This window comes from Pseudophryne corroboree, chromosome 3 (genome assembly GCF_028390025.1).
Source record: "Pseudophryne corroboree isolate aPseCor3 chromosome 3, aPseCor3.hap2, whole genome shotgun sequence".
Lineage (NCBI taxonomy): Eukaryota > Metazoa > Chordata > Amphibia > Anura > Myobatrachidae > Pseudophryne > Pseudophryne corroboree.
Window position 1 is genome coordinate 8,889,950 of NC_086446.1, and position 8,505 is coordinate 8,898,454.

Consider the following 8,505-nt stretch of genomic DNA (forward strand, 5'->3'; position numbering starts at 1 on the left):
CCTTTCCTTTTGCTTTCCCTTGAGACCGAAAGGGCTGGAAATCTAGGCTTGAATTTGTGTGTGGAAGGAAACTTCATTTTATTGGAGTCTGCTTCCGACTCCAAAATACTGTTTATTCTTTACCAAAAAGAATATCTTCTGTAAAAGGTAAAGACTCCAGAACCCACTTGGATTCTGAGAGCGTTCCATGTACATAGCCAAACCACTCTGCGAGCTGCTACTGCTACAGCTGATGCCTGAGAGGCAATTGTACCCATATTCAAGGCTGCTTCTTCCATAAACGTTGACGCCTGTCTGATATGTGCAATATGGGATTTTTGCTCTCTAGATGCCATTGAAAGATCCTCCAATGCATCAGCCCAGGCTGCCAATGCTTTTGCCATTCAAGCTGAAACCATGGCTGTTCTTATGATTGCCCTGACAAGAAAAAAATGGTCTTTAGAAAACCATCAACTCCTCCTATCTGTGGCATCATTTAATGATGTTGAAGGCAGAGGTAATGTAGATTTTCGCACCAGTCGAATGACATGCATATCTACCTGCGTAGCCACCTCCCCTTTTAAACAGTCCCCAGCCGGAAGAGGATAATTGGAATTCTCAACTTCTTACTGGGCGTAACCCAAGCCTCTTGCATAATTTCTGTCAGCTGTTCTAACCAAGGAAACTCGGTCCTAACTATTTTTGGGACGTTTAAACACAGGTGCCTTAGATTTTAACAGGGGCTCTCCTGCCTCCTCTAAGGATAGAATGGCTTTCATCGCACTAATTAGCTCAGATATGTCAACTGAGCTGAGGCCTTCCTCCTCTTCTCCGTATGCCGAACCTGAGTGTGTTGAGTCCTCATCTGAAACGTGTAGACTGTGAAGATGTTGTTTCAGGTCTGTGTGATTTACTTACCACCGTTTTTTCATTCTGTTTTTGTTGAGAGGCTGCCACTTCCCTTGCTGGATGTAATAAACCCCAGGAGGAATGTTGCATGTAAGGGTTAATAGTGTAACCTATCCCTGGTACAGAAGCTGGCATTATCCGCTCAGCTATACTAGATAATGTCTGTGCAAAAGTAGCCTGTGGGGGATTCACTTGCACATGTGTCTGCCTTAGATTATTTAAGAGGCTTTGGTGAAAGCTAAAAAAATTTGCACACAAACCATCCTGAACCAGATCGTGAGAAGTTAACCAAGCTTTAAAAGATAAACATGACATGAGTGTTGGTGCTGCTGTGAGTGTATTTTGCTCACCATTGCCGCTGTTAGACATGATAAATAAATCACACACCTGTACAGTGTTGTTTACACAATTTGTGACTGTAATCACTTTAAAATTTATTAAAGTGACACACAATCTGACCCTACCCTGCTTTGCACCAGTATTGATGATCGGAATACACAGAAAAACTGACAGAATTATAGTGAAGTCAGCAATCACACTAGCGATCAGTCACAGGTTATACATTAGTATAATTATCAATATGAGCACTTAATCAACTACAAAATACATTTCAAGTACGTAGGAGAAACATATTACTGCATTACCTTTATATAGGAGTTTTAAGAAAACAACAGCAATATTTATCAGACTCATATGCATCAGGCACTTATCTAACTATTCGTACTCAAAGGTAGATAGAGACTTCGTGCTGAATCACCCGGCTCAGTAGAGTGGGATACAGGGAGACTTTAACCCGCTTCCCGGATCGATCCGTTATGTTGGCGAACGCTGAGTGGACCCAGACGCTATTAGTGTACACAACCGTCCCGTGAACCTACAGTGAACACAGACGCCCAAATGAACACTGGCGCACCAGTCACACAGCTGCCTATGCTGCGACTGGGTCCTTTTATATACACAGCGTCTCAGCCGGAAGCAGTTCATGGCGGGAAACTGGTCATGAACCGGGGGAGAGGTAACTAAGGGAGCATCTTACTCCCCACCGCTGACATCAGCCCTAGGGATCGCGGCCTCATACTACCCGTGGGAGCCTATGATCCCTAAGGCCTAGCGCTAGTGCACTCTAGGTGGCAGCCGCGTCAGCGACTTTTCGGTAGTCTCTTCCCGAAGCAGTGCGGCTGTGTGTTTTCCCCTTTTTAAGCGGAACCGATGCCTTACCTTCTCCCCGTGCTCCGGCCACAGCCTGGTAACATCTGCTGGACCTGCTAGCAACATCCGACACAGACGCCCACCGAAACAGCACTGAACTCTTGGGTAAGCATTGTCGTGACCCAGCGGAGAGTTGTTGGAGCGACTTTTTCTATGGTACGTATAAGATGCTTTTTAGTAAGATCACTCAAGAAACATAGTAAGACTATAAAAATAAAATAAGAACACTTATGGCTGCTAAAAACCAGCAGTCCTCTGACCATGGTCCGACTCCTGCCGCACCAAACAAAAAAAATTATTTGCCTGAGCCAGGAGGCGGGGTCATATGGACGGGCCCGTTGCTTCCTGGGAGGCCGAAAGCTTTGACCGTTTGGTGCAATTCCACTGTCATGTCATATCCCAATGTTATCCTGTGGATAACCTGTGGACCCTGCTGGAGAAATGTCTTTCCCTGGCCATTGCCTTTTGCCGGAACAACTTCTCCTGCAGTGTATCACAGTTTCCCTCTAGAAATTTGAGAGGGCAGGACGCCGGACTGCGCGGTCATACGTGTGAGCGCGCATCTGAAAAGGGGGCGTGGCCATGCAAAATAGGGAGCGTGTCTATCTAACATTATTGAAGTGGGTGGTGCGGCCCAGATACGTTACTACGGGGAGGTGTGGGCGGCCGCACGGCATCTGCACATGCTGGGGGGAGGGCAGGAAGCAGCCGGCTGTTTTAGCAGGGTGCCGTAGAAAGGGCAGGGTGGATTTTGCCCTTAAAAAATCAGGCAGGACGCGGCGCCCTGTAGCGTGAACACTAGTGTTCTCTGAACCTCCATTGGCTACTGACAGACATATACATACGTACATATATATATATGTATTATATAAAAATATCCCTAGAAAGTCTTTTATTCGCACTGGGAACTCTCTACAGTTCCCTATCCTCAGCCCCTACCAGTAATCTCGGCTGTAGTGTGTACTGAGCACTTTGTTGCTAATTGTAACCTGTGCTCTGTTTTAGTTTCTCAGTTACTGTCATGTTGAGTTCTGTGTACCCACTATTGTTCTAATGTCTGCCGTGTGTACGGCTCTGCAAAACACTTGTGGTGCCTTTATAAATAAAATGTAATAATAATAAAAATATCTGCATCAATTTCTGGAGTACTAACAGCGTCACGTTATTTCTAAGGTTCTATGTGATCTATTATCTTGGCAATGGGTTGGAGATGTCGTTTGTGGTCTGGGATACTTTAAAAATAAGATTTTACTCACCGGTAAATCTATTTTTCATAGTCCATAGTGGATGCTGGGGACTCCGTAAGGACCATGACTGTAGACGGGCTCCGCAGGAGACTGGGCACTCTAAGAAAGATTTAGTACTACTGGTGTGCACTGGCTCCTCCCCCTATGACCCTCCTCCAGACCTCAGTTAAGGAAACTGTGCCCGGAAGAGCTGACATTACAAGGAAAGGATTTTGGAATCCAGGGTAAGACTCATACCAGCCACACCAATCACACCGTATAACTCGTGATAAACTTACCCAGTTAACAGTATGAACAAACAGAGCATCAACCAACGGATGCCAACATAACACAACCCTTTATTAAGAAATAACTATATACACGTATTGCAGAAAGTCCGCACTTGGGACGGGCGCCCAGCATACACTACGGACTACGAGAAATAGATTTACCGGTGAGTAAAATCTTATTTTCTCTGACGTCCTAGTGGATGCTGGGAACTCCATAAGGACCATGGGGAATAGCGGGCTCCGAAGGAGTCTGGGCACATCTAAGAAAGAATTAGGACTACCTGGTGTGCACTGGCTCCTCCCTCTATGCCCCTCCTCCAGACCTCAGTTAGAATTCTGTGCCCGGCCGAGCTGGTTGCACACTAGGGGCTCTCCTGAGCACCTAGAAAAGAAAGTATATATTTAGGTTTTTTTATTTTCAGTGAGATCTGCTGGCAACAGACTCACTGCTACGAGGGTCTTAGGGGAGAGAAGCGAACCTACCTGCTTGCAGCTAGCTTGGGCTTCTAGGCTACTGGACACCATTAGCTCCAGAGGGATCGAACACAGGCCCAGCCTCGGTCGTCCGGTCCCGGAGCCACGCCGCCGTCCCCCTTGCAGAGCCAGAAGCAAGAAGAACGTCCAGAAAATCGGCAGCTGAAGACTCCGGTCTTCATTAAGGTAGCGCACAGCACTGCAGCTGTGCGCCATTGCTCCCCATGCACACCACACACTCCGGTCACTGATGGGTGCAGGGCGCTGGGGGGGGGGCGCCCTGGGCTGCAATAAGAGTACCTTATATTGGCAAAAACACATAATATAGTCAGTAGGACTATATATATGTGTAAAATCCCCTGCCAAAAATATCCTTAAAAAAGCGGGAGTAGTCCGCCGAGAAGGGGGCGGGGCTATCTCCCTCTGCACACTGGCGTCATTTTCTCTTTACAGTGCAGCTGGAAGACAGCTCCCCAGGCACTCCCCTGCAGTTTTCAGGCTCAATAGGGTGAAAAAGAGAGGGGGGGGGGCACTAAATTTAGGTGCAAACTGTATATTATAGCAGCTATAGGGGAAAAATCACTGTGTGTAGTGTGAATCCCTGCATTATATAGCGCTCTGGTGTGTGTTGGCATACTCTCTCTCTGTCTCCCCAAAGGACTTTGTGGGGTCCTGTCCTCAGTCAGAGCATTCCCTGTGTGTGTGCGTGTGTCGGTACGGCTGTGTCGACATGATTAATGAGGAAGATTATATGGAGACGGAGCAGGAGCCGATAAGTGTGATGTCACCCCCTGCGGGGTCGACACCAGAGTGGGTGGATATGTGAAAGGTATTAACCGACAGTGTCAACTCCTTTACATAAAAGGCTAGATGACGTACAGCAGTGGGACAGCCGGCTTCTCAGCCCGTGCCTGCCCAGGCGTCTCATAGGTGCTCAAAAACGCCCACTACCTCAGATGGAAGAACACAGATGTCGACACAGAGTCTGATTCCAGTGTAGACGACGATGAGACAAATGTAAAATCCACAAGGGCCATCCGTTGTATGATTACGGCAATGAAAAATGTGTTGCACATTTCTGACATTAACCCAGTTACCACAAAAAAGGGTATTATATTGGGGAGAAAAAGCAGCCAGTGTTTTATCCCCCATCAGATGAATTGAATAAAGTGTGTGAAGAAGCGTGGGGTTCCCCCGATAAGAAAATAGTGATTTCTAAAAAGTTACTGATGGCGTACCCTTTCCCGCCAAAGGACAGGTTACGTTGGGAGACGTACCCTAGGGTGGATAAGGCGCTCACACGCTTTTCAAAAAAGGTGGCACTGCCGTCTCAGGATACGGCCGCCTTAAAGGAGCCTGCTGATAGAAAGCAGGAGGCTATCCTGAAGTCTGTATATACACACTCGGGTATTATACTGAGACCTGCAATTGCTTCAGTGTGTAGTGCTGCAGCAGCTTGGTCCGATACCCTGTCAGATAATATACTAGACAGGGATACTATTTTGCTGATTATAGAGCATTTTAAAGACGTGGTCTTATATATGAGAGATGCACAGAGGGATATTTGCCGGCTGGCATCTAAAATTAATGCAATGTCCATTTCTGCCAGAAGAGTATTATGGACTCGGCAGTGGACAGGTGATGCTGATTCTAAAAGGCACATGGAGGTATTGCCTTATAAGAGTGAGGAATTGTTTGGGGATGGTCTCTCGGACCTAGTATCCACAGCAACAGCTGGGAAGTCGACATTTTTACCTCAGGTTTCCTCACAGCCTAAGAAAGCACCATATTATCAAGTACAGTCCTTTCGGCTCCAGAAAGGCAAGCGGGCCAGAGGCGCTTCCTTTCTGCCCAGAGGCAGGGGAAGAGGGAAAAAGCTGCACCAGACAGCCAGTTCCCTGGAACCAAAATCCTCCCCCGCTTCCTCTAGGTCCACCACATGACGCTGGGGCTCCACAGGCGGAGCCAGGTGCGGTGGGGGCGCGTCTCCGGAACTTCAGCGACCAGTGGGTTCGCTCACAGGTAGATCCCTGGGTTCTACAAGTGGTATCTCAGGGATACAAGCTAGAGTTAGAGGCCACTCCCCCTTGCCGTTACCTCAAATCTGCCTTGCCGACTGCTCCCAAAGAAAGGGAGGTAGTACTGGATGCTATTCACAAGCTGTGCTTCCAGCAGGTGATAATCAAGGTACCCCCCCCCCCTTCAACAGGGGCGGGTTTCCTATTCCACAATGTTGTGGTACCGAAACCAGATGGTTCGGTGAGACCCATCCTAATTTTAAGAATTCTTGAACACTTTTGTATATATAAGTTCAAGTTCAAGATGGAATCGCTCAGGGCGGATATTACAAGCCTGGAAGAGGGTGTCCCCATGTACCCACCTCACCAGGAGTACCTCAGGTTTGTGGTACAGGACTCTCATTACCAATGCCAGACGTTGCCGTTTGGTCTGTCCACGGCACCGAGGGTATTTACCAAGGTAATGGCCAAAATGATGATACTCCTTAGAAAGAAGGGAGTTGTAATTATCCTGTACTTGGACGATCTCCTGATAAAGGCGAGGTCCAAGGAGCAGTTGCTAGTCAGCGTAGCACTATCTCAGGAAGTGCTGCATCAGCACGGCTGGATCCTGAATATCCCAAAGTCGCAGCTGATTCCCGCGACGCGTCTGCTGTTCCTGGGTATGATTCTGGACACAGAACAGAAGAAGGTTTTTCTCCCGGAGGAGAAGGCTCAGGAATTATCATCTCTGGTCAGGGACCTCCTGCAACCAAAACAGGTGTCAGTGCATCACTGCACGCGAATCCTGGGAAAGATGATAGCTCTTACGAAGCGTTTCCCTTTGGCAGGTTCCATGCGAGGATCTTCCAGTGGGATCTATTGGACAAGTGGTCCGAATCGCATCTTCAGATGCATCGGTGGATCACCTTGTCACCAAGGGCCAGGGTGTCTCTGCTGTGGTGGCTGCAGAGTGCTCATCTTCGTGAAGGCCGCAGATTCGGCATACAGGACTGGGTCCTGGTGACCACGAATGCAAGCCTCCGAGAGTGGGGGGCAGTCACTCAGGGAAGAAAACGTCCAAGGACAAAAAACTTCCTTGCATATAAATATTCTGGAACTACGGGTCATTTACAATGCCCTGAGTCAAACAGAATCCCTGCTTCAAAAACAACCGGTGCTGATTCAGTCAGACAACATCACGGCGGTCGCCCATGTAAATCGACAGGGCGGCACAAGAAGCAGGATAGCAATGGCAGAAGCCACGAGGAGTCTTCTATGGGCGGAGAATCACGTGATAGCACTGTCAGCAGTGTTCATTCCGGGAGTGGACAACTGGGAAGCAGACTTCCTCAGCAGACACGACCTCCACCCGGGAGAGTGGGGACTTCATCCAGAAGTCTTCAAGCTGATTGTACACCGGTGGGAACGACCACAGGTGGATATGATGGCGTCCGCCTCAATAAAAAGCTAAAAAGATATTGCGCCAGGTCAAGGGACCCTCAGGCGATAGCTGTGGACACTCTAGTGACACCATGGGTGTACTAGTCGGTTAATGTGTTCCCTCCTCTTCCTCTCATACCCAAGGTACTGAGGATAATAAGAAGGAGAAGAGTAAGAACTATAATCATTGTTCCAGATTGACCAAGAAGTGCTTGGTACCCAGAACTTCAAGAAATGATCTCAGAGGACCCATGGCCTCTGCCGCTCAGACAGGACCTGCTGCAGCAGGGGCCCTGTCTATTCCAAGACTTACCGCGACTGCGTTTGACGGCATGGCGGTTGAACACCGGATCCTGAAGGAAAAGGGCATTCCGGAGGAAGTCATCCCTACGCTGATTAAAGCTAGAAAGGATGTGACCGTAAAACATTATCACCGCATATGGCGGAAATATGTTGTGTGGTGTGAGGCCAGGAAGGCCCCAACGGAGGAATTTCAGCTGGGTCGATTTTTGCACTTCCTACAGTCAGGGGTGACTATGGGCCTCAAATTGGGTTCCATTAAGGTCCAGATTTCGGCTCTGTCAATTTTCTTCCAAAAAGAACTGACTTCACTGCCTGAAGTTCAGACTTTTGTTAAGGGAGTGCTGCATATTCAGCCCCCTTTTGTGCCTCCAGGGGCACCTTGGGATCTCAACGTAGTGTTGGATTTCCTAAAGTCGCATTGGTTTGAGCCACTTAAAACCGTGGAGCTAAAATATCTCACGTGGAATGTGGTCATGCTATTGGCTTTGGCTTCGGCCAGGCGTGTGTAAGAATTGGCGGCTTTGTCATGTAAAAGCCCTTATCTGATTTTTCATATGGATAGGGCGGAATTGAGGACTCGTTCCCAATTCCTTCCTAAGGTGGTATCAGCTTTTCATTTGAACCAACCTATTGTGGTGCCTGCAGCTATTCGGGACTTGGAGGATTCCAAGTTGC